We start from the raw sequence: 8,676 nt of genomic DNA, 5'->3' as shown, positions 1-8,676 counted from the left end.
TGCATGATTCCATTTATCTGACATCCTGGTCAATGCAAAACTACATTTTGCAATTACTGTGGTCTGAATGTTTGTGACCACCTGAACCCCCCTAATTGATGTTGAAATCTAATATCTCAAATGGTATTATTAGAAGATGGGGTCTTTGGAAGGCGATCAGGTCATGAGGGCTCCACTATCATAAGTATAATTAGTGCCCTTATAAAAGACACCCCAGATAGGTAGCTCTTCACTTCTACCATGTAAGGACATTCTGAGGAAGTGGCTCTCCCTAGACACCAAAACTGCTAGCACCTTGATCTTGGATTTTCCAGCCTCCAGAACTAAGAGAAATAAATTTCTGTTGTTTATAAGTTATCTAGTCTAAGATGTTTTATTATAGCAGCCAGGGACTGGGAGTAGAGAGAAGACTACAAGGGCATGAGGAAGTTCCCTGGGGTGATGGAAAGAGTTTCCATGCCGATGGTGGTAATGGTCACGTGATTTGCACATTTGTTAAAACTACTCAAAATGTACATCTAAACTAGAATTTTTAAAAATTAAACTAGGATCATATCTTCTGTACTATTTTACATACTGCTTCCCATTTTTTTGTTGTTGTTTGTTTGTTTGTTTGTTTTTTAACAACAGAGAACTAAATGTGCCAGGAAAACATGACTTTAATGATGACATAATTTTCTGTGTGGGCATATTGTAATTCATTTAATCATTGTTCTTTTACTAGGTATTGTTTATTTCCAGTTTTCTTACATACATTCTTATATAAACATCTTTCTATAGTAATTTACCCTTTCATTTTTTATCACATTAGAACAAAATTCTTGATGTGAATCCAAGTGTGGTGGTACATGCCTATAATCCCAGCGATTGGGCAGGATGAGGCAGGAGGATTGCAAGTTCAAGGCCAGCCTCAGCAACTTAGCAAGACCCTGTCTCAGAATAAAAAGGGCTGAGGATGTAGCTCAGTGGTAGAGTACATCTGGATTCAATCCCCAGTAAAAAATCAATCAATCAATCCATCCATCCATCCTAGATGTAAAATTACTGAGACAGTAGTATGAGCAGTAGTTTAAGGCCTGAATATTTATTGGCAACTTGCTTCCCAAAACATGTGACAACAGCTTACCTACCTATCATCAAAAGAGTGGATCTATGATAGAAATCTTCAATATTATCTTTTTTCAACATGAAGCAATAATGCAAGAAGAGATTTATTCAAAGTATTTGAGGGAGGCAGTATCATAACTCTTAGAATTAGGACAGTAAATTAAAACAGTAGAAAAAGGCCTGAGTTAGTGGGAAAATGAATAAATCTACAGAAAGAAGAGTCCTCTGCTGAAATATCCAGGAGACTCCATAATCAAAATTTTTGAATATTTTCCTCTAAAGGAGAGATTAGTTTTTCCATTCATAATATATTACTTTGCATAATGAAAGCAATTTAAAAAATAATTATACAGAATCCTATTTATGCTTTTATTTTCAGGAGCAATCATGTATTTCAACCAAGACGCCCCTCATCTTTTAACTATCAGTGCCCACAATGAGTAAAAGATATTAGAATTGAAATTTTCCTAAGAATCTTTCAATGTTACAAATGCTGTATTTCACAACAGAATCCCAGACTCACAATATTCTTTCATGTACTGCTCTCTATGGTAAAGGTATAGTTTCTACTAATAGAGGGCACTTGGTTTATAATAGAAACAGAAAACTTCATTCACTAATTATTTAATAATGACCCTATTCACACACTAGCTCTGCTATGACTGAAATAAGCATATTGTGTACCTAACATTTTAACTATAAAGTGACCACACTAGAAAAAGAACATAATCTTGACAAAGTTAAATTCCATTTCCAAAGGTACTCATGGGGAATAAGTAAACATTCTGAACCTGGGTCATGTGATCTGGAATTCCGATCTGCATTTTTCATCATTGACACTAGAAAGATGAACAGTGTCTATCTGAATAGCTTTTTCAATCTGATGCCCTCTTTCCTGAATTATTCATGTAGGCATGGCTTTTGATTGTACAGATTCATATAGAACTTTAACCCACATCATACAACTTCAGAATAGAAGGACCACGATTTCCCCAAACCTCACAGCTAGTTGGTAATTGCGCGGATGGTGAACTTGGGTTCCAAGCCAAGTTCACCCCATTCTGCCTCACTCTCTGCTCTGCCTTGGCTGAGGTAACACATTTGACTGTACATGTCAGATTTCTCCTGCCAGAATGCTCAATCTGTGAAAAGAATTAGAATCAGACCAATGAAAGTTCTATTCCAAACCATCCTTAATATTCCATTCTGTCCTCCAGGATTCAAGGAGAGCAAAGCCAAATTTCAAAGTCAAAGAAACATATTTAGGACTTTTTAATACCACACATTATCATGTCAGTTTCTACACTTAATTCTATTCATTATCATTATTTTTATTTAGGGCTTATCTTGTAGGGAAAATGCTGCCTTTTGAATAGGCAATCAATATCCCACCCCTCCACTGTAATACTCCCTTCCTTCTCTCCTCGTCCCTCTCCCTCCCTCTCCCTCTCACTCACATGCATACACACACAAACACACATTTCCCATAGACTACTGGCAGACATACCACCAGGGACCTACAAAGAGTATCACCCACGCTACTGCTGATAGACAAATCTCCATTGGTCAGCTGTTGGGTTTTGTATGAAGCCAAGCCCTTCCTTCCAGGGCTGTAATGCCCTACCATGCCCTCAGGACTAGGCTGCCCAGATATTTTTAATAAGGCCAGCCCAAAGCAAAGTTGAAGGAGGCAGAGTGTCCCTTCAGCCTACTCTTTTCTCCTAGTGTTTAGTGTCCTCTCTTATTCCAGTCTCCAGGTCTCTTACCTCTCCCAGGAGCATCAACTATCTGAGAAACTCACCTCCTGTTTGATTGTCACAACAACTTTCTCAAAATGCTAATCCCTCCCAGGCAAATGGATCATTGAAGAGAACAGTGGGCAGAGATTTAAATAATGTGGGTTCTCTTTCCAGCTACACCTTAGCTAAGCAGTCCTGTGGCTCTCTGGGACATTAACAGTGAAGAGGAAGGGGTGGCTTAGATCAACCATTTTCAGAGATTGTTTGTTCTGAGCCATACTTTTGAAGGTCCAAGAAGATTAGACTTTCAATTGGAATGAAGAGCCATCAATACAGCACCTGTACTTTGCTTGTCTTGATAAAGGAAAAATAAAGAAATGAAATACTGGTGTGGGGGGGAAGCTATCAAGCATAAGGAGTTAAGAAGTGCTGGAGACACATCAGGTATGGTGGCCTTGGCAGGTATACCCTGGTAGCAGCTCTTCCTGCCATGGATATTGAGAACATGCAGTGGGGCTCTCAGCCAACCATCAAGCTCTACACTCAGAGGCTTTACAGACCAACCTGCATTGCCCCCTGCTTTTAGGTATTTACCCAACTAATTTGTCCCTTAACCAAACACTTTAGCAAAAAGCCACTGAATGTTTTTCAAACACATATAAGAGGGCACCATCTGGTGTAGTAGCTGCCAAGTATAGGTCATAAAAATGAAGCATCTACTAGCCTGTAAAAGCTACTGGGACAGGGATACTTTAACTCTTAAAATCCATTCTAGAGACCTAGTTTTGGGGGGTTGCTATATCAAAAATACCATAGGCTGTGTGGTTTAAACAACAAAAATTAAGCCAAGTGTGGTGGCACCTGCCTGTAATCCCAGCAATTTGGGAGGCAGAAGAATTGCAAGTTTGAGGCCAACATCAGCAATACAGAGAGGCCCTAAACAACTTGGAGAGACCACATTTCAAAATAAAAAATAAAAAGGAATGGGGTGTAGCTTAGTGGTAGAGTACCCTGGATTTAATTCCCAGGAGAGCAAAAATAAATAAATAAATAGATAGATAAATAAATAAATTATCAGTTTTGGAGACTGGAAGCCTAAGACCAAGATGCCAGCATTGTTGGGCTCTGGCAAAGGCTTTCTTCCTGATTTGTAGATGGCCACCTTCTTGGTCCTCACACCATAGAGAGTAAGAACAAGCCGACTCATTAGGGCACTTATCTCATGATGACAGCCCCACCCTGATGATCTCATTTAAACCTCCAAAGTCCTCATTTCCAAACACCATCACTTTGGTAGTTAGGGTTTTAACATATGAATGGGGGTTACAGTTCATCCCATGGCGAAAGCCTCAATAAATTTTGTGAAATACAAGCCATGGGTAGATAAATGAACTGAGGAAATAAAGTAAGCAAAGTGTGATTGAGGTAAATCTACCTGTTATATAGCATTTTAAGGAAAATAGGTGCTTTTAGCAAAATCAGCCAACAGGTAAACATCACAGGGCAGTAGAACAAGCAAATTCTATTGGTGGTGTTTTCTCCCAGCCAGGGGCAGCTGATCCACCCAACAGCTCTGAAGCATGTATAAGTGGATACCATGAGAAGGAGACAAGAGGTTAGTTCTGACCCAAAGAAATGCAAGGGCCAAGTGCCCACCTGGGATGGAATGTCAACTCCTGGAGCTCCTCACACACACCTACCTGTCTCACCACATTTGCTTCTCCCATACCTTGTCTTTTTTTCAGCATAAGTTTAAGGCTATGTCCACTATTCTGGTTTTTGTTTATCTAAATAAAACTTATGAGTTCGAACTTTATGAAGATGTTTAGGAAGGAAAAAGAAAATTAGAATATCCTCAGGAGCTTGTTAACTTTGTCTTGTAGCCATCCACAGAGTGGATACTACCCAAAATGGAAGGTGTCCAGAGTGGGAGCTTCTGATTTAGAGGCTATATGCTGGCAACCAGAGGGCATGAGGGCTGAAAATTACATAAGACCCCTCCAGTTTCAATTTATGAAGTCTGCATTTTATTATCTGGCAAGTAATTTGAGAAAAATGTTATGAAAAATAACTGTTTATACTTATAGCGGCAATTAGAAGAGAAGACATATGAAATGTCTTTGGACCATAAGCCAGAGTACCCTGACATCCACCATCAAATTAAATAATCTAATCACAAGATCAAAGGAATTCCTGCTTTAGCTCATTCACTCATACTTATTCATTTTCCAGACACTAAATAAACACCTATGCCGTACACCATAAGAACTACAAAAGGTGAACAAAACAGGGCTCTTAAAATAATCTTTTTTTTTCCCACCGTAGGATTTGAAAGTAGGTTTCTCAAGGGGTTGATTAATTTATATTATTCCTCTAAAAATATCTAAAAGAATTAGTAGAGTGTGTGGGATGAGACAGACGAGACTTCAAATCCAAGCTGTGCTACTTAGATGTGTGTTATTTGGCACATTTCTTAACCTCTCTAAGCTTTAGTTTACGCATCTATTAAGTAAAAATGATAATACCAAGCTCATAGGATTGTTGAGCTTTGCTTTAAAGAAAAACAGGCAAGTAGAGTACCCAGAGCACAGTGGGATTTGGAAGGCATCTATGCTCAACACTGTGCCAACAATGCAGACGCATGGTGGGAATTGAATGAGATTAGTTGGTCTTTCTGGTCATTTGGCTGTTGGTTTGTACTGGGTCTTGGACAACTGTGTGCTCCTCACAAGACACACAGCATCCTTTTGCATGTGCCACTACTGGTGAATTTGACCTCATCCTCCCAACTCAGTTTGACTAATTGACATTTTATGGACTATAGCTGTTGTCCTTTGCTTTCACCACCTGCCAATATAAAAAATTCAAGTAAACAAATTGAGATTTTATAAAGTTTTTTTTTTACATTACTACTAATAAAAGTTAATATTTATTGACTGAGGCTAACCAGGTTCCAGGCACTATTCTAAGTGTTGTATATGTGTTACCTCATTAAATTCTCATAAGGGCTCTATGAGGTAGGTGCTATATTGTGCTTGTTTTTACAGCTGAGTAAATTGAGGAACAGAGAGGGTAAGTAGTTTGTCAAAAGGTCTGCTTCTAGTAAGAGAGGAAGAAAGGATTTTGACCAGGCAGCCTGGCTCCAGGGGCCAGCATCTTAACCATTGCACTATGCTGCCTCTGGCTGAGGGACTCAGAAGTAGTGATCATCAAGTGGTATTGCCACGTACCACCACAAGAGATGTCAAACTCTTCAGCTACTTAATTGAATCACAAAATGCTAGGAATTCATCGTAAGTGTATTTGATAAGTTTCAGTAAAAAAAAAAAAATCATACCTCAATTACAAATTGCTTTGATTACAAAGCAACACAGCTTTTTCTATAAAATTTGGAAGGCAATGTTCCTGGTTTATGTGAATTCCATGAACACAATTCATTCCCTCAGTATCACTGAGTGGCAGGCACATACAATGTTGTAGTGATGCGAAGACAAGACAGATGAGTCCTGCCAGTGAGCAACTCACAACCCAGGAGGGAAGAAAGACACATGTAAAGAGGTGAGCTTGGTGTGAAGTATCGTGAACATGCAGACGTGAAATAAATATCCCCCAAGCCCCTTTACTTAATAAGGAACAATTCACTTCTCAAGTTCTGGAATATCTCTCATGTGGGTCCTCATGAGCACATTTCTTCATTCCTTCCATAAGAATTGAGCCCCACTGAGCCAGCCCTCGACATAACCTTTCCTCTTCTCAGTTGACCTCAAGCCTCTCTCTCCTGTCACCCAATACTCTCAATGCCTTGCTTTCTAGAATAATCAACAAGGTCTTTCCGTAGGCAGGGCCTCTACTATGTTATAGATTACTTCAATGCAATCATGCCCACGGGGTAAAAAAGGAACACTGTGAGGTCCCTCTCCTTCAACACATAGTTTTATAACCATTTAAATTCACCAGGCTTGGGTTAATAAAAGTCAACATTATTCCCAATCTCGGAGTTGGTTTTGCACAAAGGATAGCGAGAAAAGTAAAAAATTTTACTAATATGTAAAAGATTTCTTTAAAAGTTTCAGTTTTAAAATGATGAGAAGAGAATATGGGGGTGGAGAGAATGTCTTTTTGTTTCATGATAAAACTAGAAGGAATAAAATTCCTTTGGTTTTGAAGAAAAAAAGGAAGCATAAAAAAGAATAACACCTGCAAAGCAAACTTTTAAAAGACAAATTTTAAGACAGTTCATATAAATGGGTACAACCACTTTGGAAAATGTATCTACCAAAAGTGACCATTTGCTATAATCCTGTGATCTGACAAATCATTCCTATAATATATACTGAAAGAGAGAAGAGGAGAGAAGAGAGGAGGGGGGATAGGATACATGCATATATTCTCTAAAAGACATATCATAGAATATTCACTGAAGCTTTACTCATAATTGCCCCAAATTGGAATTTATTCAAATGTCCATCGAGAATTTAATGCATTTATTTTGGAATATTCACAAATGGAATTCTACATGCCAATGACTGATATATAATTACATGCAACAATACAGATGGAACTCAAGCATAATTTTAAATGAAAGAAACTAAGTACATGACACATAATCCCATTTATATAAAGTTGAAAAATAGTCAAAAGTTATGTATGCTGTACGAAGTCAGAATAATGGTTATTGAATAGGGGGAAGAAAGCAGGCATTCAGGGGTACTTCTGGGGTATTTGTAATGTTTTTGCTAATCTGAATACAGGTTACACAAGTCTATTGAATTTATGAAAATTTATCAAACTGTACACATGTAATTCTAACAATATATGTACTTTTGCATATATTTTGCTTCTGTATTTCTTTGAATCTGTGAGATTTAGAATAATAAATTACATCCTTTCTTTCCTATACTTTTTAAACATGTAAAGAATACATAAGTGAAAAAATCTTTAGAGTAACATGTATATATTTTATAGTTAATTTTACAACTTGGATGAATTTAACTTTTCTATGAGTACTTTCAGAAGCTAGGTCAGTCCAGTAGGATATTTATTCAGATTTGCTGGGCTAATCATATTGCTTGGTGTTATGATCATTACCTTCGAATCAGGAGTTGGGTATGTTTATTATGTAATAGATCACAACTTACAACATTTATCAAGATGTAAGAGAGCACTGACAGTGAGAATTCAATGCTTTTGTGAAATCTGCAATCAGGCTCAATTTTGAGGCTTTTGCACCCTCACTACTTCTATATTATACTTTTCCAAGAAATTCTGTGTGTCAACTTCAGATACTTCAATTTTGGCTTGCTCACCAATTTAGACTATGGTCTGTTAATCCTTGTGTTAAGAGGAATCGGAGCTAAATTACTGGCTTTATATCCAACATCTAAAACTGAGTGTGTCAGTGCTTTGAAAATGAGGATATTTTTACTTTTAGTAATAATGTTCTGCTGTTTCAAGCAGTTATTGTACTTATCTTATTTCCTTTAAAACCTGAACCACAAACCTCATAAAAACTAATTCTATGTTGGTTCTGTGCATAAATATTAACAAGGGTCTTGAGCAGTCCCTAATAAACTTACTCTAGGAAAAATTTGTGCAAAATATTTACAAGTTCCTGGACCAGCAACTTTGATCTATTGTTCAGATACTTCATTTTTTTTTTTCCTTTGTTGATCCAGGGTCTTTGTATGTTGTCCAGGCTGGTTTTGGACTAATGTAGCCTCAGCCTACTGAGTGTTGGAACTATAGGCACATGCCACCATGCCTGGATTAATTCTCAGACACTTTAAAATATATGTTGGCATATTTTAACTGTCTTTCAATGATATGATAA

Source organism: Marmota monax, unplaced genomic scaffold (assembly GCF_021218885.2).
Source record: "Marmota monax isolate L192 unplaced genomic scaffold, Marmota_monax_Labrador192_F-V1.1 WCK01_AAM20220418_F8-fsc00027, whole genome shotgun sequence".
Taxonomy (NCBI): Eukaryota; Metazoa; Chordata; class Mammalia; order Rodentia; family Sciuridae; genus Marmota; species Marmota monax.
This window is presented reverse-complemented; position numbering follows the sequence as displayed.